Source organism: Prionailurus bengalensis, chromosome C1 (assembly GCF_016509475.1).
Source record: "Prionailurus bengalensis isolate Pbe53 chromosome C1, Fcat_Pben_1.1_paternal_pri, whole genome shotgun sequence".
Classification (NCBI taxonomy): Eukaryota; Metazoa; Chordata; class Mammalia; order Carnivora; family Felidae; genus Prionailurus; species Prionailurus bengalensis.
The window spans coordinates 56,210,107-56,237,768 of record NC_057345.1 but is presented as its reverse complement, the minus strand read 5'-3'; the positions used below and the strand labels follow the sequence as shown (position 1 = coordinate 56,237,768).

Sequence of the window (27,662 nt, the reverse complement as noted above, 5' to 3'; positions counted from 1 at the left end):
GATAGGGCAGAATATGGATTCGTGTTTTTCGTAAAGGACAATGTTTTACAAACCTTTTGATGCAATTCTGTAGTAAGCACTTTGAGATGAAACAAAGGACACTGAGGCCTGACCCATTCCCCTTATGCTCCCCAGCTGTGGCTACACCAGTTCTGTCTGTCTCAAAGTACCAGGCTCTTTCCTGTCCCCACCCAGAGCACCCCCTCCAGTTACTTATTACTGGAGTATTTCATGGCCCTTAGTGCAATCTGTATTATCATGTTTATCTCTTTACATTGGAGCTTGATGTCATCACCTAGAAGGACACTGGCACGCAGCTGACAACTCAGGGAATATTAGCTGAACGAAGGAAGGAACACACGAGAAAATGAATGTATTCAGTGTCATCAGAGGAACAACAAACACCCTTTGTAAACCATCCCTTAAAGATGAAGTCTACTAGTACAGCATTGCAATATTTTTTGTCTTTCCAAATCAACCTGTATCTTACAACATGCCAGTGTGGAAGGCCAGTTAGCCTGAGGTGGAGTAGACACTTTTATCGGTTATGAGTCTGCACACTGACAGGAGCTTTATAGAAAAAAGCAATAAATATATTAACACTTAAAATATTCTTGAAATAACCTGAAATCATTCTTTTGACTTTGAGTTAATCATTAATGTAGAAATTAATGGAGACAAACCAGTAGGTAGTTTGATAGGAAGAGAGAGAAAGAGCTTCATTTTGGAATTACAGCAAAATTATACAACAGCCCAAATTCCATGATGAGGGAATGTTTACATAAAATGGAATCCTGCCAAAATCATTAAAAATCATGCATACTCACTTCTGTGGTCCAAAAGTGCATAATTTTAATCTAGTCAGGAAGAAAGAGCTGATAAACCTAAACTGAAGGGTGTTTCATAAAATAGCTGGTCTTTACGCAAAAGAATCAGTATCATGCATGAAATACAAAGACAGACTCTGGAACCATCTCCGATGAAAGGAAACTAAGATACACAGTTGAACTGCAGTGTGGAATTTTGAGTGTTCTTTTGCCATAAAGGACATTACGGGGACAACTGCTGAAATCTGAATACAGTTGTAGATTGGGTAATATCAATATTAATGTTAGTTTCCGGATTTGACTAACGGGTTATGTAAGAGAGCTCTTTATCTGTAGAAAATACATACTGAAGTATTTAAGGGCCAAGCAACATCATGACTACCTCTCTTACTCTCTCATGCTTTCTGTTGGAGAAGAGAATGCAGGGATTAAAGTAAATACAGTAAAATGTTCCCATTTGAGTAACCCAAATCTGGGTGAAAGAGAATTATTTTTGCCATTCCTATAACTTTTCTCTAAGTCTGAAATTATGCCAAAATAAACGTTTTAAAACATGATGCTTATAAAGACTTCGTGATCACATAGGAAAATGCCTTTGCTGAAAAGGAGCAAACTGTAAAATTGTATGATAGAATGTGATTTCAGCTCCTTAAAAAAAAAACTCACGTGGGGCGCCTGGGTGGCGCAGTCGGTTAAGCGACCGACTTCAGCCAGGTCACGATCTCACGGTCCGCGAGTTTGAGCCCCGCATCGGGCTCTGGGCTGATGGCTCAGAGCCTGGAGCCTGTTTCCAATTCTGTGTCTCCCTCTCTCTCTGCCCCTCCCCCGTTCATGCTCTGTCTCTCTCTGTCCCCAAAATAAATAAACGTTGAAAAAAAAAATTAAAAAAAAAAAAATTAAAAAAAAAAAAACTCACGGAGAAAGTAGTAGAAGGAAATAGAGCAACGTGTTAACTTCTGTTCTCTATTATCCACATTAATAAATGCTGTACATTTTTCTCTAGCAGGTATTTCTTGAAAGATCAGGAGGAAAAAATCTTGTAAAAGAAGATGGTATCTAACTCTCAAAGAACTGAGTGAGCTTCGCCCTTAGTGTCTTTGCCACCATGTACCCACTATACTAGAAGGGTGTCACACATGCGTAGACGGTCTCCAACTTACAACTTTTCGACTTTACAATGGTGGAAAACCAATACACATTCAATAGAAACTGTACTTTGCATTTTGCTGTTTTTCCAGGCTGGCACTGTGTGCTAAGGCACTGTCTCGTGGTGCTGGGCACTGACTACCAGCCGCACTCAGCTCCCAGACAAGGACATGATCACGAGGGTGAACAGCAAATGCACTGACAGCCATTCTGCTTTTCACTTTTAGTACAGTATTCAATAAATTACATGAGCTATTCAACGCTTTATTATAAAATAGGCTTTGTGTGAGATGATTTTGCCCAACTGCAGGCTAATTGAGTGTTCTGAGCATGTATAAGGTAGGTTGGTATATTTTTCTTTTTTTAAGAGTCGTCTTTATCGACGTATAATTTACCTAAAATAAACTGCACCCATTTAAAGTATATAGACTGTGGGGCTCCTGGGTGGCTCAGTCAGTTAAGCATCCGACATCAGCTCAGGTCATGATCTCACAGTCTGTGAGTTTGAGCCCCGCGTAGGGCTCTGTGCTGACAGCTCAGAGCCTGGAGCCTGCTTCGGATTCTCTGTCTCCCTCTCTCTCTCTACCCCTCCCCCATTCGTTCTCTCTCTCTTTCTCTCTCTCTCTCAAAAATATATAAACATTAACAAAGTTTTTAAGTATATAGTGTAAATTTTGATAAACATGTAGACCACGTAGCCATCATCACAATCTTGATATAGAACATTTCTTCGCCCTTAAAGGTTCTTTCATGCCTTCTTTCCTTTTCATCTTTAGTGTATTTGTCTCTAGTCTATCCTTCCTCTAGAATATAAGCTTTTTAAAAAACAACAACAACTATTTTTATTGAAGTGTAGCTGACATACAGTGTTAGCTTCAGGTGTTCACCTCAGTGATTCAACTATTCTATGCATTATGCTGTGCTCACTACCATAAGTATAGTCACCCTCTGTCATCATATTGTTATTACAGTATTACTGACAATATTCCCTATGCTGTACTTTTAACTCCATGGCTTATTTGTTTTATAACTAGAAGTTTTTACCTCTTAATCACCTTCACCTGTTTCGCCCACTCCCTACCTCCCTCCGTTCTGGCAGTTGCCAGTTTCTTCTCCGTATTTATGAGTCTGTGGTTTTTTTGTTTGTTACTCTGTTTTTTATATTCCACATATAAGGGAAATTTATGGTATTTGCATACCTTTTTCTGATTTATTTCACTTAACATATTACCCTCTAGGTCCATCCATGTTGTCACAAATGGCAAGATCTCATTCTTTTTTATGTCTGAGTAACATTTTATATATATATATATATATATATATATATATATATATATATATATATACACACACACACACACACACATACATACACACACATACACACACACTACATTTTCTGTATCCATTCATCTATGGATGAGCACTTAGGTTGCTTCCATATCTTGGCTATTATAAATAATGCTGCATTAAACATAGGAGTGCATGTATCTTTTCGTGTTTATGTTTTTATTTTCTTTGGGTAAAAACCTAGTAGTGGAATTACGGGATCATACGGTGATTCTGTTTTTAAATTTTTGAGGAACCTCCATACTGTTTTCCACAGTGTCTGCACTAATTTACATTCCTACCAATAGTGCACAAGGTTTCCTCTTCTCTACCTCCTTGCCAACACTTATTATGTCTTGTCTTTTTGATAGTAGCTAGTCTGACAGGTATAAGGTAATGTCTCACTGTGGTTTTGATTTGTATTTCCCTAATGATTAGTGATGTTGAACGTCTTTTCATGTATCTTTTGGCCATCTATATTGAAACAGAAAAATGCTGATTCAAGTCCTATGCCCATTTTTAATTAGATTATTTGGGTTTTTTTTTCTGTTGAATTGTGAAAGTTCATGTATTTTAGATATTAATCCCTTATCAGATAAATCATTTGCAAATATCTTCTTCCATTCAATAAGTGGCCTTTTCGTCTTGTTAATGGTTTCCTTCACTGTGCAAAGTCTTTTTATTTTGGTGTAGTCCCAATAATTTATTTTTGCTTGTGTTTCCCTTGCCTCAGGAGACATATCCATAAATATGTTGCAAAGGCCAATGGCCAAGAGATCACTGCCCATGTTTTCTTTTAGGAGTTTTATGGTTTCCGGTCTCACATTTGGGTCTTTAGTTGGTTTTGAGCTTATTTTTGTGTATCGTGTGAGAAAGTGGTCCAGTGGTGGGTGAGTATATTAAATGCATTTTCAACTTACGGTATTTTCAACTTTTGATGGTTTATTGGGACATAACCCCATAGTACGTCAAGGGAGATCTGGAAGCATACATACATGCATACACACACACTTTTTAAAACTTCTGTTTTCCTGTAATGATGTTTTGAGGGAAATTTTGTGTTGAGCAGGAGTTCAAACATGATGGTACCTCATAAACCTCTTCCCAACTCTGAATTCCTTGCTTTACTTTCCAGTTCTTTGGAAGTCAGCCCCTTTGCAATCCAGACACAATGCTAGGTACTAAATACATAAGGATAGATGGGCCTCCCAGCCTGTCTTCTAAAGATGTTCACAGTCCACAGCCAGACAAATCTGTGATTACAATCTTGTGCTGGGAACTTCGGGAGGGTAGCAGTTCCCACGAGAGGCAGACTTGGCTTGGGGCAGCTGTGGTGGTCGGGCCAGGCAGGCGTTGATCTCTAGACCTAGAAAGTTAAGTGAGATGTTGCCATTCAGAGCAAGGTAGCAGAGCATTCCAAGCTGAAAGTTCCAGCATCTCTAGCACATGTTCTCTCTGTGGCCCATTCAGTATCATTGGAGAAACCCCCGGCCAGAGAGGCGAGGTGTTCACGAGACCTGGGGGGCACGGGTCCTGTCCTTCAGGGGCTGCTATCCCAGGTGCTGGAGGAAGTGGTCCTGCTGCAGGGAACCAGAGGTGCTTTCCATAGCCCATGAACTTGATGCCTCCACTTGCAGAATCACTGCAGGAGTTTGCCTGATTTCCCCCACTCTGGAAACCAAATGCTGCCCCCCACCCAGGGAGGAGCAAGCAACGCTTGATGGTGGTACCATTTTGGAGAATTTGCTGATCTGTCACTCTGTCCTCAGTGGCACTCCTGAAACATGCCTTATTCATTTGGAAACATAAATCAAGGGGTCAGGTCTACCTGGCACTTGGCCTTACAGGCTCCATAGCTGTTTCTGAAGTCCCAGAGTTACGCCAAAGTAATGTTGAGAAGTGTGTTCCCTACTTCATTGGACAGTAATTCATCTTTGAACCACCATTTACCTGGGCCCATCATTCATTCCAGTCGTGAGAGCCTGAGGACACCAATATATAAGTATTTTTAATCTACCATGTAACCAGATCAAACAGGCAAAGCAGTTGTTAAGAATCCCATAACTGTGTTATGTTGAAAGCTTCTCCATTGATCTTGGGACCTTCTTTTTTCTTTTTGTAATCATTTGAGAGCATGATTTTTTTTTTTTTTTACTCAGGTATTATTTTTGATTTTTTTTTTAAGTTTATTTATTTTGAGAGAGAGAGAGAGAGTGAGCCAGGGAAGGGCAGAGAGAGAGAGGGGGAGAGAGAATCCCAAGCAGCCTCTGCACTGTCAGCACAGAGCCCGACACAGGGCTCGAACCCACAAACCATGAGATCATGACCTGAGCCGAAATCAAGAGTTGGATGCTTAACCGACTGAACCACCCAGGTGCCCCAGGTATTATTTTCATTTTAAAGATGTGTCAGTCCTAGGAGGATCTGAGCTGGAAAGAGGCCTTACAAATCGCCTAGCATCTAGTCTAACAACCTCATTTTCAGAAACTTAGAAAGGTAGAAGAGGCCTAAGTTTATTGCTCTTAGCATGAATGTTCTCCCACTCATTTTTTAAAACAAGAATAACAGTTGCACCACCATCCTGTGACCATTGCAAGGATTACATGAGTTAAGTACCTCAGGCTTTGGCACAGTATCTGGCAGCAGAGTAAGTCCATAATTCATATTAACTGGTGGTGTTACTGTTGAATCCTGTGCAAGTGTCTTCCTCTCCTGTTTGGCTGGAAATACAAGAGATTTGTTGCTTATTATCATGTCCCCATCATCTGGCACAGTGACCAGCACTTGGTTAGGTGCTCCATCTTGTTTCTAAATGATTGAAGACAGTATTTTGCTGAAGGTAGAAATTAGATGAAATCTGAATCAGAACCCAGGTACTAACTCTAAGGTCTAGGCTTTCCATGCTGTTCCACGTTGGCTTCCTTCTGTCTTTGATTCTAGGCAACTTGCTTCATTTCTCTGAGCCTCTGTTTCCTCACTTTGGATGTGTCCATCAGATCCCTCTAGTCCTGAAGCTCTGTGTGCCCCACCCACCAGCCTTTTAAGGAGACATACTCTCAACTGGCCACTAGGTGTCACGATTGGCCAAGTAGCAGAAAGGGGAGAAAAAAAAAAAAAAAAAAAAAAAGAAAGCATTTAACTGGTGAACTGGTTGCCCTAAGAAGAATATTAGTGGGAGTGATCTTGTAATTAGAAAAACGTTCCCTTGGATGAGTTGGAGGGAGGCAGTTGTCCCAGGATTTGTAAGCATGGACTTTGGAGCCAGGTATGGGTCAAAGCCCATAGCTCTGTTCACACCAGCTAGGACCTCCAGTTCCCTGGAACTTGCTAGGGCCCTTGTCTCAGTGGTGTCATGCATATAACATGCTCCGCACCTCGCCAGGGTTGAGGAAGAGCCTCACGACGTTAGCGGCTATGAGAGCTGCTTCTGGTATTTGATACCATAAAACTCCACTTTTCTGTTCCCTCCAAGCCAAGTAGACAGGCTTCAGAAGCCTTTGTGGTTTGCTCCCTGTTTTACAAAACCACACTTTTAAGTAGTCCCTTAAATGGCAGGATGGATGGCATGTCAATATCAAGTTAAAAGGAAGTCTAGAATATCTGGAGGAATATCAGAACTCCTGGAAGAGTCAGCATGGAGTCTAATTAGCACACAGCAAGGTGTCTGGAAAGTAACTAGAACTTGGGTGGAGGGGGGTGATGGGAGCACTGTCACAAAATGACATTGTTCAAAGAAGGGATTTCTTTGTTGCATGGACCATCATTTATATGTGGGTGTCTTATTTTTAACATACTTCAGGGAGAATCTTTTAGGAACAACAGTGACTAGTATTTATCGCACACTATGTGTAAGTTATTATACTAAATGCTGTACATGCATCATTCTCTTTAATCTTCACAACAACCCCGTGAGGTAGGTTTACCTCTTATGTCTATTTTCTAGATGAGGAAATTGAGGTGCAGAAAGATTAGAATAATAATAATAGCTAATGAGTACTGTGTACTTACTAAAAGTCAGGCATTAGTCTAAGATCTATAAGTATCCCTCCCACAATAACCCTGTTTACAGATGAGGACTCCCAGGCACAGAGAGGTTATGTAGCTTTGTTGAGGTCACACAGGGAGTGGGTGGAGCAGTCAGGACACAAACCCTGGCCCACATGATTGCAAAGTTCTTTTTTTAACTACTATACTATGCTGCCTCCTACAGCCCTTTGCATGTATGCAGTAGGCACTTGATCAGTGTTTACTGAGTTGAATAGCTCTCAGACTATAATTAGCCAACGCAGAGAAGTTTCTCTGAGGAAAGGACTCAGTTCTTGATACCCCAAACCACACCTCTGCCGGCTTTCGTTAACATTCCCTGAGCTGGACTTTGCACTGAACTTTTTGTGGGTAATAAGATCATTATTCTTCCATTGGAACGGTCAGGAGAAGGCTGTTCCCATGGCGAATGTTTTCAGGAAACATTTCTACAGGGGGCTTCTCAGCTGACTTTATTTTCTTCACTTTTGTCTGGTAGACGTTCCTTGGGTTTCTTCTGGTAGAGTGGTGTCCAGCAGTGTCTCTTTAGCCCATTAAAGCCACGACCAGAGGGTTGCCAGGGTGTCGAGCCAGCCCTCTGTGCTGCAGTCAGGCCATAGGGCACTCCCCAGGCCTGACACCACGCCGATCCCAGGGGACATGAACGGCAGAGGACCTGCTTCCCTGGTTAGTAAGCTGGCCACGGCTACCAGACAACATTTTTGGTTGTCATGATGCCAGTGAGCTCTGAGGAAGGGAAACAGGACCTGGGCCACAGTAATCATTGTCCAGCTATAATAATCCAGTCCCAGCGGTTTTGATCAATTGGTGTTTTATGTGTGCCTTATGTGTGGGAGGTTTCCACTGCAGTAGGAAACCCAGATGAGGTTAGGCTGAAACCTCCTTCTCAGACATGTGGTTCTGAGCACTGAGACTTGTTTCGTTGCCACTTTTTCTCTTATTTTATTTTTTTAAGTTTATTTACTTTGAGAGAAAGGGAGAGAGAGAATCCCAAGCAGGCCGTGCACTGTCACCACAGGGACGTGGGGCTCGAACTCACAAAACCATGAGATCCTGACCTGAGCCAAAACCGAGAGTTAAATACTTAACCGACTGAGCCATGCAGGAGCCCCACCACTTTTTCTCTCGAAGTGAACTGAGTCATCTCGAATCTTCCTTCGAACTTTGTCAGCATCTCTGGGGGCCTGTGTGAACTAGAGACTCGGGGGTCAGCCTTTCCAAGGAAAGCAGTGTTTTTCCTTCTGAATATTTTTCCATCTAAAAATGAGATATTTTTCCCCCATGGTGACCAAAATTATGCATATTAAAAGAGACAGATGGAGAGTTTGGAGCTGTTGAGGGTGGGGATGATAGCCAATAGAGGGAGGTCCCCAGGTAGACAGAAAGGCGTGAGATGGAGAGAGCACAGGGACGGAGGCTTCCATCTGTCGTTGCGCCTTTGGCCCTTTTACTTATCACCTTCTGTGTTCACCTTCCCAGGATGCAGTTGGAAGCAGGTTGGTGTTTGCCTTGTCATTAACACAGCTAGTGGACACTTGAGAGATAGGAAGATGGGTAAGGGATAGGCCAAAGGAGCTTCTGGACTCGTGGATTTTTTTTTTTTTAATTAATGTTTGTTTATTTTGAGAGAGAGCGAGCGAGAAAGAGAGAGAGCATGCAGAAGCAGGGGAGGATCAGAGAGAGAGAGAGGGAGACACAGAATCTGAAGCAGGCTCCAGGCTCTGAGCTGTCAGCACAGAGCCCAACGCAGGGTTCAAACCCACGAACCATGAGATCATGACCTGAGCCGAAGTTGGATGAAACTAACTCAGAGCACCTCACGTGGATGTTTTTCCTTGTCCCATCTAGAACAGGACTTCCTGCTTTCTTCTTCATAATGGCATGCTTAAAAAAGTCATACTATGGTATGGAGGATAATGCCCATGGCCTGAGGCCCGGATAGCCAGGTCATGCTTGGCCATGTGGGCTGAGGCTCTCCTAAACCTCAGCCAGGGGAACAGAGTGAGACATTGTACTCCATACAATCAGAAACCTCAAAGTACAGACCACCCCTACAGTAGGTTAGCAAGGTGTTTTACCAAACCCTTCTGCTGCAAAAGGTTGGAAATTCAAAGCAGTTGTTGGCTGTAAAGATTTCAAGGTCCAGATCCTTTGTGGACCTTGTGAGAAAAAAGAGTCAAAGAGACTAGAGCCTGCACAGAGGGATCAGCAGTATTGTTGGGACCAGAACTATCTCTTGCCTAACTATAGAATAGGCGTGAACGAGGAGCAAGTACTTCATATCACACATGCGTATGTGTGACACACACACACAGCTACACCCCGGGTTCAGAGCTACTACTGTGCCTTTTTTTTTTTAATGTTTATTTATTTTGAGAAGGAGAGAGAGAACGTGAGCAGGGGAGGGGCAGAGAGAAAGGGAGAGAGAGAATCCCAAGCCGGCTCCACGCTGTCAGCACAGAACCCAGTGCAGGGCTCCATCCCATGAACCATGAGATCGTGACCTGAGCCAAAATCAAGAGTCGGACGCTTGACTGACTGAGCCACCCAGGCGCCCCTACTTCTTCTAAAGTAACAGGTTTTCATATTTTCATTCTAACAAAGTATTGTATAACCAAAGAGAAATTTTAATCGCTGCACTGTACCATGCCACATCCAAAGCAGACCCCTTCCCCATCCTCAACCCAGGAGGTGGGAGGCTGATGTCCAGAGCTGTCATCCTTTGAGCAGCAGCCACAGGGCTGCTGGGGACCTGGGCCCGACAGCATTTGTCTTCAGTCTGTGTCTAGCCTGAGAAGCCCGTGTTACCCGGCAGTGTCTCACCACGGCAGCCTCCCGGCTGGTATCCCCGACTCTTACCTTGTCTCTCCCACCCATAATGCAGTGTGCTTTTATAAACTATAAGCCTGACAGGGCCATTCCTTTTTCTTTCTTCCTTTGTCCCTCTGAGGAACTAACTTGCATCTGCAATCAGGTGCAGCCCACAGTTCTTCAGGGAGGTCTTCCCACCTCAGCAAGGGTGCATCAGGCATCACTGTTGCAGCCTCTGCTGGACCTTTCGTCACAGTTTCCACACTGTTGTGAAGTTGTCTGTCTCCCTCCCTCCGCTCCCAGATGCTAAGCCCCTTGAGGACGACGGTGCTGTCTTAGCTGGCGGTAGCCCAAGGGCCTGGCACAAACAAGATGGGCCTTCAGTGCACATTCACCAGCCACTTCTGCCGATTGAACCTTCATCTTTGGCTCACTCTACGAGGCCTAGCTCTGCTTGTGGGTCTAGCTGAAAGCCTTAGCATCTTGGTGGTGTCAAGGCTTTCCTACAAACAGAATTTTACCACTAGTGATATCCCAAGCCCAGGATATATTTAGCATGGTTTGTCGGTAATTACTGTTCATCATCATGACCCTGGGACACTGTAAAAGTCTTAAGTGCCCTTGACTCATCACAGGCAAATTCAATTATTCATTTGGCAAACATTTTGAGGACCCACTTTGCACAAAGCATGTGCTTGGTACTACGAGGTATAGACGGATGGATAAGGTAGGGTTAGCCTCCCAGAGTTGACCGTAAAGCTTTTATATTTTGCTGATGGTTCTTCCTATGTTGAGTGTTTAAAAAGTACACACAAAAAACAAAAACAAAAAATAAAAAAATTAAGCCCTTGAAGAAGGCAAGACCTATTTTTTTTTTTAATTTTGTTTTCAACGTTTATTTATTTTTGGGACAGAGAGAGACAGAGCATGAACGGGGGAGGGGCAGAGAGGGAGACACAGAATCGGAAACAGGCTCCAGGCTCCGAGCCATCAGCCCAGAGCCTGACGCGGGGCTCGAACTCCCGGACCGCGAGATCGTGACCTGGCTGAAGTCGGACGCTTAACCAACTGTGCCACCCAGGCGCCCCGGCAAGACCTATTTTAAAGGTACTGAGATAGGGCACCTGGGTGGCTCAGTTGGTTAAGTGTCTCTTGACTTTGGCTGAGGCCATCATCTCCCAGTCGTGAATTTGAGACCTGCATCTGACTCTGTGCTGACAGCGTGGAGCTTGCTTGGAATTCTCTTTCTCCCTCTCTATGCCCCTCCCCTGCTTGCTTTCTATCTCTCTCTCAAAATAAATAAACATTAAAAAAAAAAAGAGTACTGGGATCTCACAGTATAAATCCAGAAGACACTGTGGGCTCTTAGTTCAGCACAGAAATGGGATGAGCCACACTGCCTTTGGGGGATACAACGATAGATCAAACAAACCCCACCCTCAGAAAGCCCATAATGGAACAGAAAAATAAGATTTTTACCTAAGTACTTCTAAGACAATATAAAGTGGAAAAAATTCCCTAAGTAGCTATATCCATTTTGACTACAAGTAGAAAACCCAACTCATCTAAAAAGAAGTTCAGATGCAGGCTTTCCGCAGGTGACCAATTTAGTAGTTCATCAACATCAAGTTCATTTCATTTATTATGTCATCCTCAAAGCATTAGCTAGCTCTCCTGATGGGTACAGAAAGGCTGTAGGCAGCTCCTTCTCTCCTGTCAATGCCAAGGCAGACAGAGAACTGTTTTTTATGCATCTCTCCTTAAGAATGAAGAGACCTTTAGAAACCTGTATCCCAACCCCAGCTGACTTCTCCTCATGTGTCATTGGCAGAACTGGGACATATGCCCACCCCAAAACTCATCCCTAACAAATGGGATGAGGTCATTTATGTGGTGTAGACCAATCTGCATTTACCCTAGTCACGTGAGGAAAGGGCACACTTGTTCTGTCAGCAGAGTGGAGGGGGGAAATGGCTATCGAGTGGCAGGTTAGAGTGCCGGGTACAGAGGAAATCATAAAAAATGTCACACTGTTCAGGAGGAGAGCAAGGTGGGCCCTCATAGAGGTTGCTTCCAGTGGAGAAGACCTACAAGCACACTTACTGTTTTTTTTTTTTTTTTAAAATTTTTTTTTTCAACATTTATTTATTTTTGGGACAGAGAGAGACAGAGCATGAACGGGGGAGGGGCAGAGAGAGAGGGAGACACAGAATGGGAAACAGGCTCCAGGCTCTAAGCCATCAGCCCAGAGCCTGACGCGGGGCTCGAACTCACGGACCGCGAGATCGTGACCTGGCTGAAGTCGGACGCTTAACCGACTGCGCCACCCAGGCGCCCCACACTTACTGTTTTAATGGAAGAAGTACAGGTGCTGTGGGAGCACATCAGGAAGGCTTCCTGGAGGAACTGACATTTAAGCTGTGGAAGAAGTCTACAAAGGGGAAGGACACAATATGATCTTTCTTTCAGGAAGTTTACTCTAGCTGTGAAGAATGGAGTGGCAGAGTTCGGATGGCAGGTAGACCAACTAGGAAGCTGTCGCAGTGTTTCAGAGATCAGTGGCAAGCTGCTTGTAGTCCCAGCTAGCTCTGTGGCAGTGGGGCTATAAAGTACATGAATTTGAGAAATCCCGCATATGCAGAGAGAGCAGGACTAGGAGATTATAAGAAGAGGCGCAGTGGGAGAGAGGGGGGCCCAGGGTGACTGCAGAGCGTCTGGCTTAAGCAGCTGCCTGGATAGTGGGGCGACTCCCTGAGTCGGAGACCATAACAGTGGGCGGTTTGTGGTGGGGATGGGAATGTTGAGTTCAGGTATGACTGGAGCTTGGTGTGTGGGAGGCGGGTGGGGTAAGAAACAAGCTGGAGAGGTAATCACGAGTCAGAACTCTCAGGGCCTGTGGGCCCCGCTGGGAGGTTATACTTGATCCTCCTAAGAGGCTGTGCAGGGAGGTGATGAGGAGAAACGGAGGCAAGGAAATTCTATGAACTATGCTGGAAAGGTCATAACAAGAAGGAGATGGTAGGTTCTCACATGTCACAGCCAAGTGGGCTGCAGGAAGCGGGGTCGAGGGGGGCCCAGGGTGGCTGAAAGGGGTATGGTGGTATTCTAGAGCGACAACACCAGCTCCATACCCAACAGCCTCACAAAAAGGAGAAGTGATAACTTAGAGCATTTAAATACGTGGTCACGCTCAAGGCACACCACCTGTCGGGGGCGGGCATTCTCCTACTAACAAGTACAGAAACAGCCACGGAATGAAACCACCCAGGGCGGTCAGGGCAGTTCTGGAAGCCGCTCCCTGCGCTCCTGACTCAGGCCAGTGCTCTTTTTACTACAGATCCTTCAAGGAGCCTTTATGCACCACTGCCCAGACACTGGACTAAGTGCTGGGATCACAGAACTGGGGAGAACACAATCCAGTGTGGCAGGCAGAGAAAGGCACGCAAGCAAATAAACAAATAAATAAATGCAGGCAATGAAGCATGAAGGCAGAAAGAGAGCTATGAGTGAGCACAGCACTTTCAGTGCTCAGGAACGGAGGAGGGTGGGGGGGGCAAGAGAAAACTCCTGCAAGTCCACTGAGAGCTGCCCTGGACCTCCTTTATCTCTGGCTTACCTGACCAGCATACCTTGCTTTATGATGTAAATGACCAGCACTGGTCCTGGATCCTCCATTCACTGTAAAACCTGCCTGAGTTGAAGCGCTGAGAGTGTTTGAAAACAGGAGCTTTAAAAAAAAAAATTCTTGCAACATATATACTGAACACCCAGTGTGTACTCAGCTGTGTTCCAGGTGTTGGGCATTCAAAGGTGAGTGAGATGTGGGGTCTTCATTGAGTAGAGAAGACAATTGCATGAACTTGCCATTGTAGTGCGATGAGGTCAGTGCAGTGGTGGCACTGGAGGGCGCCGAAAGAAGGCCACTAATTCTGCCTGGGAGTCACTAGGGAAAGTTGCTAGAAGCTGTAATACAGATCAGATTAAGCTACCCTTCTCTGCTTTGGAACTTTTTAAGGACACAGGGACATAAGTCAGCACTGACTAACAGCATCTGGCACATAGTAAACATGCAATGGATGATAGCTAATACTATTTGTAGCTAGATTAGTGAAGGGATCAGCTAAGAATAAGGAGAATGTTGCTAGAAAAGTAGATACTTTAGTTAACTGTCAGTTGCATAAATTTACATAAATTAAAGAGTTTGACATCAGAGCAGGAGTAGCTAACTGTTTTCAGCATATGCACCACCTAGGGTCGATGGGAGCCAGGTGTTGAAAAGACGTATTAATTAACTCACATCTGGGCCCAATAAGAAAGCACTGTGATCTATTAGTGATGTCTGCCATGGGCACGGAGGGGGATGAGGCAGAATACGTGCCACACATCTGCCGTCCTTAAATTAGAATAAGAGCTCAAATAACTGAGATCTGACTACATAAAACCTATGAACCCCACTCTTGTGCACTTCACATTTTCCAGAGACAAACAACAACGCCCTGTCCATATGTGAAATTTTTGTAAGTAATCATACTTCAGACCTGTCTATTGGAATGTAAAGTACATTCAGCCCAGTCCCTTATATTGGCTCCAGCTAGACAGCTGTCTTCTTGTCATTGATCAGAAGTAGAATCCTGAAACACCAAGGAAAGGTAAATATAGAGTAATTGATTGCCATGTTGATTGAACTATATTCCTCCCAATGGTGGGAGAGTAGAGGAACTTATGTTAAATTTTCTGTAAGAGCTGATATGAGAAAGGAGCTGCTGACAAGACTATGCCGTTATTCAGGGCTTATGATTAAAGGGTCAGCCCGATCAGTCAGTGAAGGATGAGCCACACTGAGTTACTACCAGGCACCATGAGGGGAAGTGGAGAAGAAATGGCCGTTGCTTGTATTTTGGCAATAACTCTTGCTGAAAGACAGCTGTGATATGAATGCGCTAGCTCTTGTCATGCTTCACAATCATTAACCTGACATCTCTGTTTTGCTGGGCTAAATGCTGGTTTGGGTTAGAAAGGCAGCCAAGAACTCAAAGACGTAGAGAGGCATGTTCAGTACATGAGTTTAGCATGTTAAATTTGGAAGATCTTCCTGTTCACTATTGTTCTGGTCTCCCACTTCGAGAGTTGTCCACAGGTTAATCCTTTTTGTCAGTCTTAGAGATACAAGAGATCTCTTGCTTTTCATGTTGGAAAATCATTTAGGTTTATCTTTTCGGGATACTTTTGAATGGGAACGAGGGCCAAGATAAGGCTGTTTAGGTTACCTGTGTCCAGAGGCTCTTACAGGGAGCCGTACAACAGCAGGCATTTGGGTACATGTGACCTTTTCTTTTTTTTAAATTTTTTTTTTCAACGTTTATTTATTTTTGGGACAGAGAGAGACAGAGCATGAACGGGGGAGGGGCAGAGAGAGAGGGAGACACAGAATCGGAAACAGGCTCCAGGCTCTGAGCCATCAGCCCAGAGCCCGACGCGGGGCTCGAACTCACAGACCGCGAGATCGTGACCTTTTCTACTCATAGTCACAAACACAGCAACGCAGACTTGCTGGAAGGCCCCACCCTGGCAGTTAACAGTTAATAATGCTCCCTTAGAGCCACCACACCGCAGGCTTGAAGGAGATTGGCCACCTCAGCCACAGACTTCACCATGGGCCAGGGAGCTGATGGTGTTTGTCCTTCCCTGAAGCACAGAAAACTTTTTTCTATGCATATAGTATTATTCCCAAAGGCAGACCATTAAACATTCTCCTTATGCCCCAGCAAGAAAGTGTCTTAAAGATTCTCCCTTACTTTCGAACAACTGTAGCTTTTACTTTAAATTTTTTTAAATGTTTGTTTATTTTTGAGAGGGGGTGGGGGGGAGGGGGCGGGGGGGGGGGGGGGATACAGAATCCCAAGCAAACCCCAGGCTCCGAGCTGTCTGCACAGAGCCTAACGCAGGGCTCAAATCCACGAACCTTGAGATCATGACCGGAGCCTAAGTCGGACGCTTAACCGACTGAGCCACCCAGGCGCCCCTATAGCTTTTCCGTCACTTATTTATTTATTTAGTGGCCAACAAACATATATGATATATATATTTATTTATTGTAATAAATATATATATATTTATGTGTTAGTATATCTATGAATATGAATATATATAGATGTAGTAACAAAAATATGAATGGCCAGTCACGGAGGCTGTGATCTTTACTATAAATCTTTTTTGAAAAGAGGTAAGTATGAATGGATATACAGGTGTGTGTGTGTGTGTGTGTGTGTGTGTGTGTGTGTAATAGTTGGAAAAATCCTGAGTGGCCCAAATAATTGTTATAATTAAAAACTGTTGAAAAAATATTTTGATACAAAAGGAAAGACAAAAGTGTTATCTTTTTTTAAATGGTGAACAAAAATAACTCTTTGTTAATGTTATTTTTAAAGTATCTGATATACAGATTATTACTTACATGAAGTGTCATAAAATAGGAAAATACATCCAACGAGGGGAAATACCTGTGCAAGTCACTGATGCTGTAACTAAAGTGAATTCACTAAAGTGAATCATTAAAGTAAATAGAAAGAACTGAAGTTTATTCTGCATGTGATCTGCCAATCTGATAGGAGTCTGGCTCAAAAAGAGGGTATATAAATATGGACAGGATATTCTGAGAAATGAGTGGGCCTGGCAACACAACCCCCAGTTAGAACACTGTTTCTGTGGGAAAATATGCTTCCTAAGAGCCTTCTTTGAAACCAGCTTTTGAAATCCTGCTGATTTATAAGTCGGGGGTTAAGGGTATAAAGTGATCACCTACCGATCTGTAAAATTCTCAGCACTATTTAGTCATCAGGGATTTATTGAATAACTGCTGGGTGGATTATGTGATAAGCATAGCAGGGTGAGACAAAAGAAATAAAGGAGCATTTCTGCCCTCAAGAAGCTTGTACCCAGTCGGAGAGAAAGCCTGCGTGCAAAGCAACCGAAGAGCTTTGGGGCCTGAGCCTGCAAAACAGGAGTCCTCCAGGGGGCAGCAGGGAGGAGGGGTGCAAGGCAGTGTGGCTAATCAGGACAATGTGGGGTTCCACCGGCAAAGTGTGTTCCCCATTAATTTGTAATCCCCAGAGGCACACCGAAGAGTCTTTCTCCTCTTCCTGGAGAGCCTCTCACACAAGCTTGAAGCAGTGGCTGCAGTGAATGTCATATGATCCCAGAGTCCTGAGCAATTCAAAACCACAAATGGCATGTGGCATTACCTTATTAGGAAAGGTTCGGACTTTTTCTTTCCTTTTTTTTTTTTTTTTTTTTTTAATTTTCTTTTCTTTCCTATTCTTTTCTTTCTTTTTATTTTTTTCATCTCTTTTTTCCTGGGTTTTTTTTTTGTTTTTTTTTTTTCTTTTTTCTTTTGGAAGGTAGGCTCTTGGTGGGCTAGGCTGTGATGTATACTTCCCATCCCCAAAGTTCCAGTTCTGAAGCACGCCCTGGTGAATCAGCCTTTCTGAGATTTGGAACCTGACTTTGTGTGTTTTGTGTCATTTTCTGGGAGAGTCTACAAATGGAACAAGGCTTAACCAGTGACTCAGTAACAGCAGGCAGGGTCCTTGCCTTATTTGTAAGGAGAAGCTACTGCTTTTCATTTTTCTCAAGACTGGGGTCACCAAAAGTGACAAGGGACATGGGGGGGGGGGGCAAGTTGGCTGTAAATTCCTGAGCCTGGGGCTGTGCTGCATCCTCCTGGGAATGACTCTCGCCTGTGGAGAGGGGGCTGTGGCTGCGGCTTCAGCTGCCAGGTACGCCATCCAGATCAACCACTGTGCTCTGATTGGAAACGCCTAAAATAGGCCCTTTGCTCTGTTCTGCACATAGCCTCTGAGAAGTGCTTCCCAGGGGCTGCGGATCAGCAAATAATTGCATCCAAGCCGTACTTACGGATCTATTCTTGAGTGTTTAGAAGCAGGGAGTCCTTGTTCCTCCTTAGGCAGCAGGGGAAGGGGGGTGGGGGGTGGATGCCATTCCTCTCCAAAGTGTTTACATTATAATAATAATAGTAGCAATGATAACGAAGCACAATTTGTTGAGTGTTTACTATGTTCCAGGAACTGGAAGCACTTCATATGCTTCATCCCATTTAATTGTCCTTAGAGCCCTGGAGGAGTTTTTACATTATTATCTCCATTTTGCCGATGAGGCAAGCCAGGCTTAGGAAGGTTAAGTAACCTATCCAGAGCCTCCCTGCTAGTAAATTACAAAGCCAGTATGCAAACTCAGATCTGGCTACCTCCACATTTCATTACCAGACTTTGCTTCCTCTCAGACACAGTGTTATTTACAATTGCTTACAGTTCTTTTACTTTATTCTCCTGTGTTACTTGGGAAGGAGCAGAGCTTCCCCCTGCACCCCCCAGACACTCCCAGGGGAGTGAGAAGAGGGAGAGGCGTTGGAAAAATAAGTCAGAGATTAATTTATTTTGAAAAAGGAGGGTTAGTGAGGGAAGTGTTGACTTGGCCGGCACAGGAGAGGCTATTCAGGACTTCGCGTGCATTGCGGAAGAATGCATGGAAATGAGTGGGAGAAACAGAAAGTAAACTGGGACAGGGCAGGACCCAACAGAAGGAAACGAGATAGTCAGCAAAGAAAGGGGCAGTCCTGCCTTCAAAAGCAGTGTGTTAATGATTAGCACTCTGCAAACGTTTCAGATCTCACACGCTCACGGGTGGTATGCAGAACCCTCTTGTCTGGAGGAGAGTTTTGCTTTCCCGAAGACAAAACCGTGACATTTAATTCTGAGTTTCTACAAGGACTGGATGAAATCACCACTGGAAAAACAAGAATGGCAGCACATGTTAATTATTTCAGGAACTCTAAGAGGGTGCAAATAAAACACTCGCCACCCCAAGGAGAGATGCTGCAGACAAGCCTTCCTCCACCCTCTCTTTCTGCTGCTCCCTCCCCCACAGTCATTCTGCCTCCTGCCCCCTTGCTGCCTGGATCCCACATCCCAAAGTTCCCTGTGAAGAAGGAAAAAAATGCATAAAGGAGGTTTTTTTTTTGCAAAGTAAACTGACTCTTCCCAGAAACCAGTGGTATCCTTGTTCGGCTTCTCTGACCTTCCTATCACATTGATCTTTGATTTGGCATCCTGCCCCTTAACACTAGCTTCTCTGCCACCAGCATCTGAAAAGCCAGGGATTTCTTTATTGATCTTTAACCAAACTCTTAAATACCCAGGACTTACCCTCTTCAAAAGAACCATTTTGCAAGCAGAAGAATCTTTTTGAAAGTGAATTGTAGTCCACTTTGCATATTCTCCCCCCACTTTTTTTTTCCCCTAAAAGGAAAGCTCTTCATCCCTGCCCACCCTCCCCTCCCTTCCACCCTCTCCTCCCTTCTACACACTAACAGTCTCTGGTTTTAATATAGCAAGTTCTGTAACTATTAGTCTTTTGCAGATTAGGAGAGTGAAACATTGCAGCCGCTCTCTGCGGGTTCCCATTCTGCCCCAGTGAATAGAACTATGCCCCACCATCCTTCTCCTCCTGGCCAGTGGCCTCAAGTCCCCTGGTATCTCTGCCTTGGCACAGGGAGCTGACATTGTTTGCATAGCGTACATTCCTGGACAATTGAACTAGCCAGTTTAACCTTCAGAGCATCCCCATCGGTTTGTGGGTGTTTGTTCCGGGGAGAGGGGGAGAAGAGACAGTGGCTTTCATGGTTCACACATGATGCTACCCACACACATAAAATTCCAAATCCTTATACTCTAGAGATTAGCTGAACACGGTGCTGCCGAAATTCACAAGTGAAATCAATTGTTGAGGGTGCTTCAGTCTTTCCAAAAGCGGGATACCATTCATACTTTGTTCTTACAGCCCTCCCTGTTCACCTCACTGCCGTCAGAGGAAAGCCTTTTAAGACGATTTCATGTGAAATTAATCTTCATTAATTAAGATGCAATAATAGCACATATTTCTTGAAATACATTATGACTGGCATCTAATGAGGGAGACTTTAAAAGTCTCTTCTTTCTTTCTTTTTTTTTAATGTTTGTTTATTCCTGAGACAGAGACAGAGCATGATCAGGGGAGGGGCAGAGAGAGAGGGAGACACAGGACCTGAAGTAGGCTCCAGGCTCCGAGCTGTCAGCACGAGAGCCTGACACGGGGCTCGAACCCACGAACTGTGGGATCATGACCTGAGCCGAAGTCGGACGCTTAACCGATTGAGCCACCCAGGCGACCCTAAAAGTCTTATCCCAAAGATCAAATCTTTGACCATCCAACACTCAGAAAAATTTTTTGTGCTTTTAAAACTGCATGTTATAAATTATTTCCAGTTTTGTGTACATGAAGGTTGGTTCCAGAAATGACATCAGGAAAGATACAAAAGTTGAATCTCATCAATTTTTCTTCATTTTGAATGAATTATAGTCCCCCCCCATCACCCAGCACTCACCCTCATCAAAAAACTTAATATATTACTTGCTTTAGGGATGTTTAGCAGACTTTTCCTTTCAAATTGGAGTTTAAGCCTACCACATCTATTATCACCTTTCACCTTCCCCAGATTCTAAAAGAATAAATGTCTTAGAACCTTGAAATCGAAAGAAAAAAAATTGCAATCTCTCTGAATTACTTGCCGCTACTCACTAGGTTAAGCATAACTTTTTCTTTTTTTCTTTTTTTTTTTTTTTGCACATAATTTAAAAATCAGAACACCAACCGGTGGATTTAAGCCAAACCCCTATTTTTAGAACAGTGTAAAAAAAAAAAAAAAATCACAGATTTTATTTTCAGCCACACAGAGGGACAGTCATGGAGGAGGCTCCCGGGCGTTTCTCCGTCCCTTGCTGAAGAGCTGGTTTGAACACCTCCTCCCCTGGGGAGCTGCCTCCCTGCTGACGCCTTCCCCAGCACAAGCCAGTTCCAAACCTCTGACGAATTGGTTACTGGGAAGAAAGGATGTTGCAGGCTTACTTTAAAAAAAGAAGAAAGCAAACAACAAAAAGTGTTTTGTAACTTTCCTTTTAGTTATAGTGCATTTGACAAAGTGCTCAATGAGCTTGGGGGGAAATGGAAACTTTTTTTTTTTTTAATTAAGAATGGAAGAGAAAAGTTTCCTTATGTATTCTTACAGGAGTCAACTTAATTATGCCTTTGTCAGCAGGTAGTTTATAGGGGAGTCAATTTTTAAAAAAGGAGAAGGCTCTGGCCTTTAATTATCCCAGTTGGTATTCAGCTTTAGAAAGTCAGCGTACCTGCTGAGTATGTTAATTTAACCACTTTATAGCATCTTAACTCTGCTGCCTTTCCTCGACCAAACCAATTCCCCAAAGAAAAGAATTCAGAGGAGTTAGGTGATACAGGAGAGCTTTATACCTTCCTATCTTCCCTTCTGTTTAATCTATACTTAGGGCTTTAATTAAAATCTTGAGGTCAGTTTTTTTTTTTCCTTAAAGTCATTTACTCATTGATTCACATATTTCTGCATCCCACAAATTCAATCAATAAACATTTAAGTGCTTGCTTTTCACGAAGTGCAGGGTTATCCTGCCTTCAGAAACCTTAGATTCTAAGGGAACAGAGACAAGTAATAAGGGGCTTATTCCAGACCATAGTAAGTGATCAAGTCATTTCCACAAATATTTATTAAGTGTCCACCTGCTACCCAGAAATAGGAGATGCTCTTGTAGAACAGTCTTTGCGGAGGGGCTCTCAAATTTGCTTTCATTCTTCTTCCCTAATCCTGTGAGATAAAGGGGGACAGGTGCCATTTTCTTCATGTTCGAGGAGAGAAAATTAAAATTGAAAGAAATGAAGCCATGGGCTCCAAAGTTACAAAATCCCCACGTGGAAGAACCAGAACAGGGCACTTGGCCCGGTTTCTGTCATTCTTTCCCTGTGCTGTGTGCATCCTGGTCACAATGGTCCCAGCAGCTTTTAACGCAGGTGGATTTGGGGCCCAGGAGAATACAGTGCCTTTTCCCAATTGCACAGCTAATTGTCAGATCTGGGACTAAAGCCTAGATCTCTATTCTAAATGTATTCTTTCAGCTCAGCAATTCAGATCAAAAGCCTGCTGGGTCCCACAGCCAGTGGACATGGTGGGCTTGCAACTTGGCCACAGCAAGAGTGAATTTCAATACATCTTCCGTTGATAATATATCCATTGTCCCCTGCTTGGTTTATCAGCTATGTATAGGTGCCCACATAAGAGAGATTTGTATTTTATTTCACAACATTTATGAAATATTTACTATGTGCCAAGCACTGTTCCAAACACTTTACAAACATTAACTCATTCCCTCCTCAATACAACCTGAGAGGACAGGTACAATTACCACCCTCATCTTTGCAGATGAGGAAAGAGGCACAGAGATAATAAGTAACTTGCCCTCAGTCATACAATTAGTAGGGGGCAGAGCTGGTCAAGCCCAGACAGCTTGGCTCCAGTCTATGAACTTAGCCACTACTCCAGGTTGCTAAATGGGATCACATTTTCCCTTAGGCAATGTGCTAGGAGGGATAGAAGATTTGGAACCAGAGAGGCCTAAGTTCAAATCCCAGATCTGCCCTTTAGTAGGTGTGGGATTTGGCACAAAATCATTCTTCCCATCTGTAAAATGGGACTAATGCATACTTCATAGGGTTGTAGTGAAGATGGAAGATATTTCCATAGCTCCTCACAAAAACACCCAGTCGTGGCAGCCACTCAGCGGGTAGCGGTTACACATTCATGGTTCTAGACTCAAGCCTTGTCTCCATCTGTTTCTGTAAAGCTGGCTAAGTAAGATATGTGAGCTCTCTGCGGGTTACAAATAGGCACCCCTTTTTATGAACATTCTTTACCTATCTGAAAATTAGTTGGAGAGGTGCCTGAGTACGATGTGAGGCCTAGTGAAGAAGAAATACCACAGGTAGCTGTTGCCTTTCCTGGGACATCTGAGAATTTTGGCTTGGGCTCTAGACTCACATGTAGCAGTTGACTATTTCAAAAACCCTGCTGCTTACCCTGGAACCATCTTGCTCAGAATGTAGCCAAGGAACTCATGTCTACCTGAGGTCAGATCCCAGCACTCTGGCGCTTGCTAGCTCCAATTTATTTAATTGCCTTGTGCCTTAGTTTCTCCCTATGTCAAGTGGGGAGGATAGTAGGTTCCCCCCCCCCCCATAGGATTAGAATGAAGATTTAATAAGTTAATCCTCATATAGCATTTAGCACAGTGCCTGGTACATAGTAAGAGCACAGTAAGTACTGTTGAGATTATCGTTAATAGTATTCTCCTCATTCAAGCAATATCCTTTGGGGACCCCGCCCCCCAACTTCCTCCCTTCTCTCTCTCACACACACCTGAAGTGGCTTACTACATTATTAAGGTACTGACCATTTTCAGTACTCTACAGACAGGTAAATACCATTTTCTCCATCTCAATATATTTCCAGAAAATTATTTAGCATCCAATCTATGTTTCCCAAGTCTCTGAGAGAACAAAACTTTCAAAGAAAGCTAGATGACCGGCCTGCCTCATAACTTAGCTCCTGCTTCCAAAAGCATTACAGACACCTTTATTAATTATATTGCTAATTAACAAATTATAAACTAATTATAATTAATTGAATTTTCTGAAGTCTTAAAAATAGGTCTTAAATTTAAATAGGGGCTCTTGGGGTGGTTGTTTGTTTGTTTTGTCTTTTGGGGTTTTGTTTTGGTGACAGTCAAGAAGCAAATTCAGACATAGGCAGATAAGAGTAACCTCAACCGCCTTCTTTCCCTGGGGCCTCACCTTGCAAAGGGTGCTGCTTCTGCCCAGAGCCATTCCGGCCTGTCATCCTCCCTTCCCAGTCCAACCAGCCGTATCTGAGGTTCACACTGGCTGTGCCAGCACAAATAAAAAATCTACATCACGTGCTGTACAGGAATATTCATGCCACAAGATTAGGAGTTTTCATTATTCACAAAAATTTGTTGCATCTTGCTTTATTTAACTCTGTGTTGATGATGTTGGCTGACCTGGCTTTCCTATGCAAGAGGAACCTTGCCTCCGCATTACATACTAGGTACAGTACATACTAAATCTTGATGCTGAGAATCCAAGATCCAGATTCCCAAAATACCACATGGCATTTTGTTTTCTTTCTGCCTAGCTTCTCCTCCTCCTTCCCTACTTCAGATCCTGGAAGGTGGCTTTCATGATACCACCATCCAGAGATGTTCTCCTTCCTGAATCCATCAGTACTCTGAATTTTGCCCTGCATGATCAGAGACCTGTGTTCTTCTGATTAATAAGTAGACAGCTTGTGACTTCACTCTTCTAATGAGTAAAAACATCAGTATTTTGCCTACCAGTGCCAAGAGCATTTATCATACCTGTATAGCATCTAACAGCATATGTTTACTGTTTTTCTTTAAATCTATTTCAACTTAACTCAGTTTCTAAGGTAGCCTTTCCCTAAGCCATATCCTCAAGAAAACCATTGGTCTAGTGTGTGATTATCTTTTTCTAACAAACATCAAGCATTAACTATAATTATTATTAAAGAATGTATGTCTCTGACCACCAAAAATTATTGAATGTTCCGAAGAGTGGAAAATAGCACTCTTTGACATCATGACATCACATGGTATAATTTGCTAGCATTCTTTCACAGGGTAGTGACTTTGTTTATAACCAAAAAAAAAAAAAAAAAAAAAAAAAAAATTTTTTTTTTTTTTTTTTTTAGGTCGTGTGTGTTGCTTTGTATACACTGTTCTGCACTATTTTTCTTTTTCTTCAGCTTCTTTGGACTCTATCATTTAAGGCTCTAAAATATATTCCTCTCTTGAGATAATAATTATCCTTATGGTATAATAAATATGAGGATAAAAACTCTGAGCACAGTGCCTGGCACAGAATTAGGGCTGTTAGCTCCTCTTTGGTCGGTGCAGGTGTCTTCTTCTCAGCTGAATTTTTCAAATCCTTGGAATCACAGAATTCCTAAATTCTTTGTGAATATATAGTATAGTGGCTTCTTGCCAGAGGAAACCCAGCACGTGCTTATTAAATGAATAAAAATTGGACAATGGGGGAATAGTCAGGGAAAATAAACAGAGACTGGGGGCAAGAGGATAAAACGTTTCTCGATATTAGTACACATTGTTGTGGATGGGTCTCTTTTTGTGACTGCCCTTATTCAAATGATTTCTGAAAGGATGTTGGAGAATCTGTCTCTGGCCAGGTTACCCCTCATTTATGCCACCTCTAAGAGGAGGAGAAAGGACTGAAATCATCTCAGGACTTTGAAGTTTGGGTCACTGAAACACTGAAATAACTTTCCAGAACATCTTTTACCCCATGGGCGAAAACTCAGCAGCTGAAGGACAGTGGAGCAGTGAATGAGACCCACCTCCCTCTGGAGCATCTGTCTGCTCCTCAGCCCTAGCCCAGCAACCACATTGGAATACGTGCTCTGGAAAGATACCAGAAGTGTATATTTTTATGTGAAAACTCTCAATTTTAAAATGTTGGCACTGGTTTTTTGTTTGTTTGTTTGTTTGTTTGTTAATGTTCATTTTTGAGAGAGAGAGAGAGAGACAGGGCGGAAGTGGGGAGGGGCAGAGAGGGAGAGAGACACAGAATCCGAAGCAGGCTCCAGGCTCCAAGCTGTCAGCATACAGTCCGAATCAGGGCTCGAACCCACAAACCTTGAGATCATGACCCTAGCCGAAGTCAGACGCTCAACAGACTGAGCCACGCAGGTGCCCCCTCTTTTTTTTTTAAACTAATTCTCTGTGGGCCAAATAAAACAGGTCTGCAGGCCAGCCCCAGACCTCCAGCTGCCAGTTTGTGAATTCTGACTTACTTGATTTTAGAGTTTGTCCTTAGATAATACAACATTTTTTCAAAAACTTGTTCTAATGTCAGGCAGCTAGTTTAATTGTGATAAACTCTGAGAATGCTGGAATGAAAGAGCAATTTGTAACTTTCGTGGTCACTTCCTGTTGGGTGTGATCCCAGCTCTTCCAAAATCTGAGAACCAGCTGTTGGCCCTCAAGCTTGGGCTCAGATCTTTCCCCTCTTTGCAAACAAAGGAAACAGATGCCAGGCAGTTAACCACACAGGTAACATCTTGGTAGGAGGGGCTTCTGTTAGAATACAGTGAGCTCTCTTCCAGAGTCAATGCATTTTTGTAAAGCAATAAGGAACAGCTTGGAAGAAAAGTTCATGTTGGCTGCACATGTCAATGACCTTAACCCAAGAAGGTGGTGGCCTTGAAGTCCAGGTGTGCAATCATTTAGAATAGCCTGGAATTCTGACTTGTTTATTCTTCTCAAAGACCAGAAGAGCTTTAAAAAGCAAACAAGGGGCGCCTGGGTAGCTCAGTAAGTTAAGCGTCTGACTTATGATTTCAAGCCTAGGTCATAATCTCATGGTTCATAGGTTCAAGTCCCCCGTCGGGCTCTGTGCTATAGATTCTCTCTTGGGACTTTCTTGCCCTTGCCCCTCCCCTGTTCTTGTGCTTTCTCTCCCTCTCCCTCTCTCTCTCTCAAAATAAATAAACTAAAAAAAAAACAAAAACAAAAAAACTTCTTAAAAAAAGCAAACAAAAAAATTTAAATCATCAGAAATGCTTTTTGGTTCTCAGCACTAATAATCTTTAAGGAGTATTTTTCTGTCTCCTTTCCCCAGTGTATAATTTATAAAAATGAACTGAGGTCCAAGTTAGATAAGAAGCTATATGATTGATGCATGACCTTCATATCTGAATTGAAGTGGGAACAAACAGTGGTAAGAAGTATTTGGGCAGGTAGTTCATTTTAATTCTTTTTTTTTTCTTTTAAGATCTTGTGGATGAAAGTACGAAACAGGTGATATACCCCCTTTATTCACCCATATCCGTGGCGTACCTGTTACGTTATATATGTAGTGGACTTCTGAATGAAGCCATAATCTTTCCCTACTCAGTGTCGGCGATGGGCAAACTTATTCTTTAAAGGGCCAGATAGTGGGGCGCCTGGGTGGCGCAGTCGGTTAAGCGTCCGACTTCAGCCAGGTCACGATCTCGCGGTCCGTGAGTTCAAGCCCCGCGTCAGGCTCTGGGCTGATGGCTCAGAGCCTGGAGCCTGTTTCCGATTCTGTGTCTCCCTCTCTCTCTGCCCCTCCCCCGTTCATGCTCTGTCTCTCTCTGTCCCAAAAATAAATAAAACGTTGAAAAAAAAAATTTTTTTTAAAGGGCCAGATAGTAATTATTTTAGGCTTTGTGGACCATGCAGTCTCTGTCACAGCTATGCAGTTCCGCCATTGGAGGGCGAAAGCAATCATGAATAATACATAAACAGGTGGGCATGTTCATATTCCCGTGAAATCTTATTTGCAAAAATTGACAGCAGACTGGATTTAACCTTCAGGCAGTAATTTGCCTCTTGAGCTGAGTGAGGAAGAAATATGGGAGACTTCATTATATTTATTTATTACATTCTTTATTGGTTCCATTGATGAAACAATAATAGCAAAAGCATAGACCTACCTTGGCAAATCAACTTC

General features: G+C 43.2%; 1 protein-coding gene across 2 annotated transcripts in view; it reads left to right on the top strand.

The window, feature by feature from the left end:
• The window catches only part of GNG12 (G protein subunit gamma 12), a 129,946-nt gene that overhangs the window by 62,998 nt on the left and 39,286 nt on the right, over positions 1–27,662 (top strand). The gene's annotated exons all lie outside the window — the stretch shown is intronic.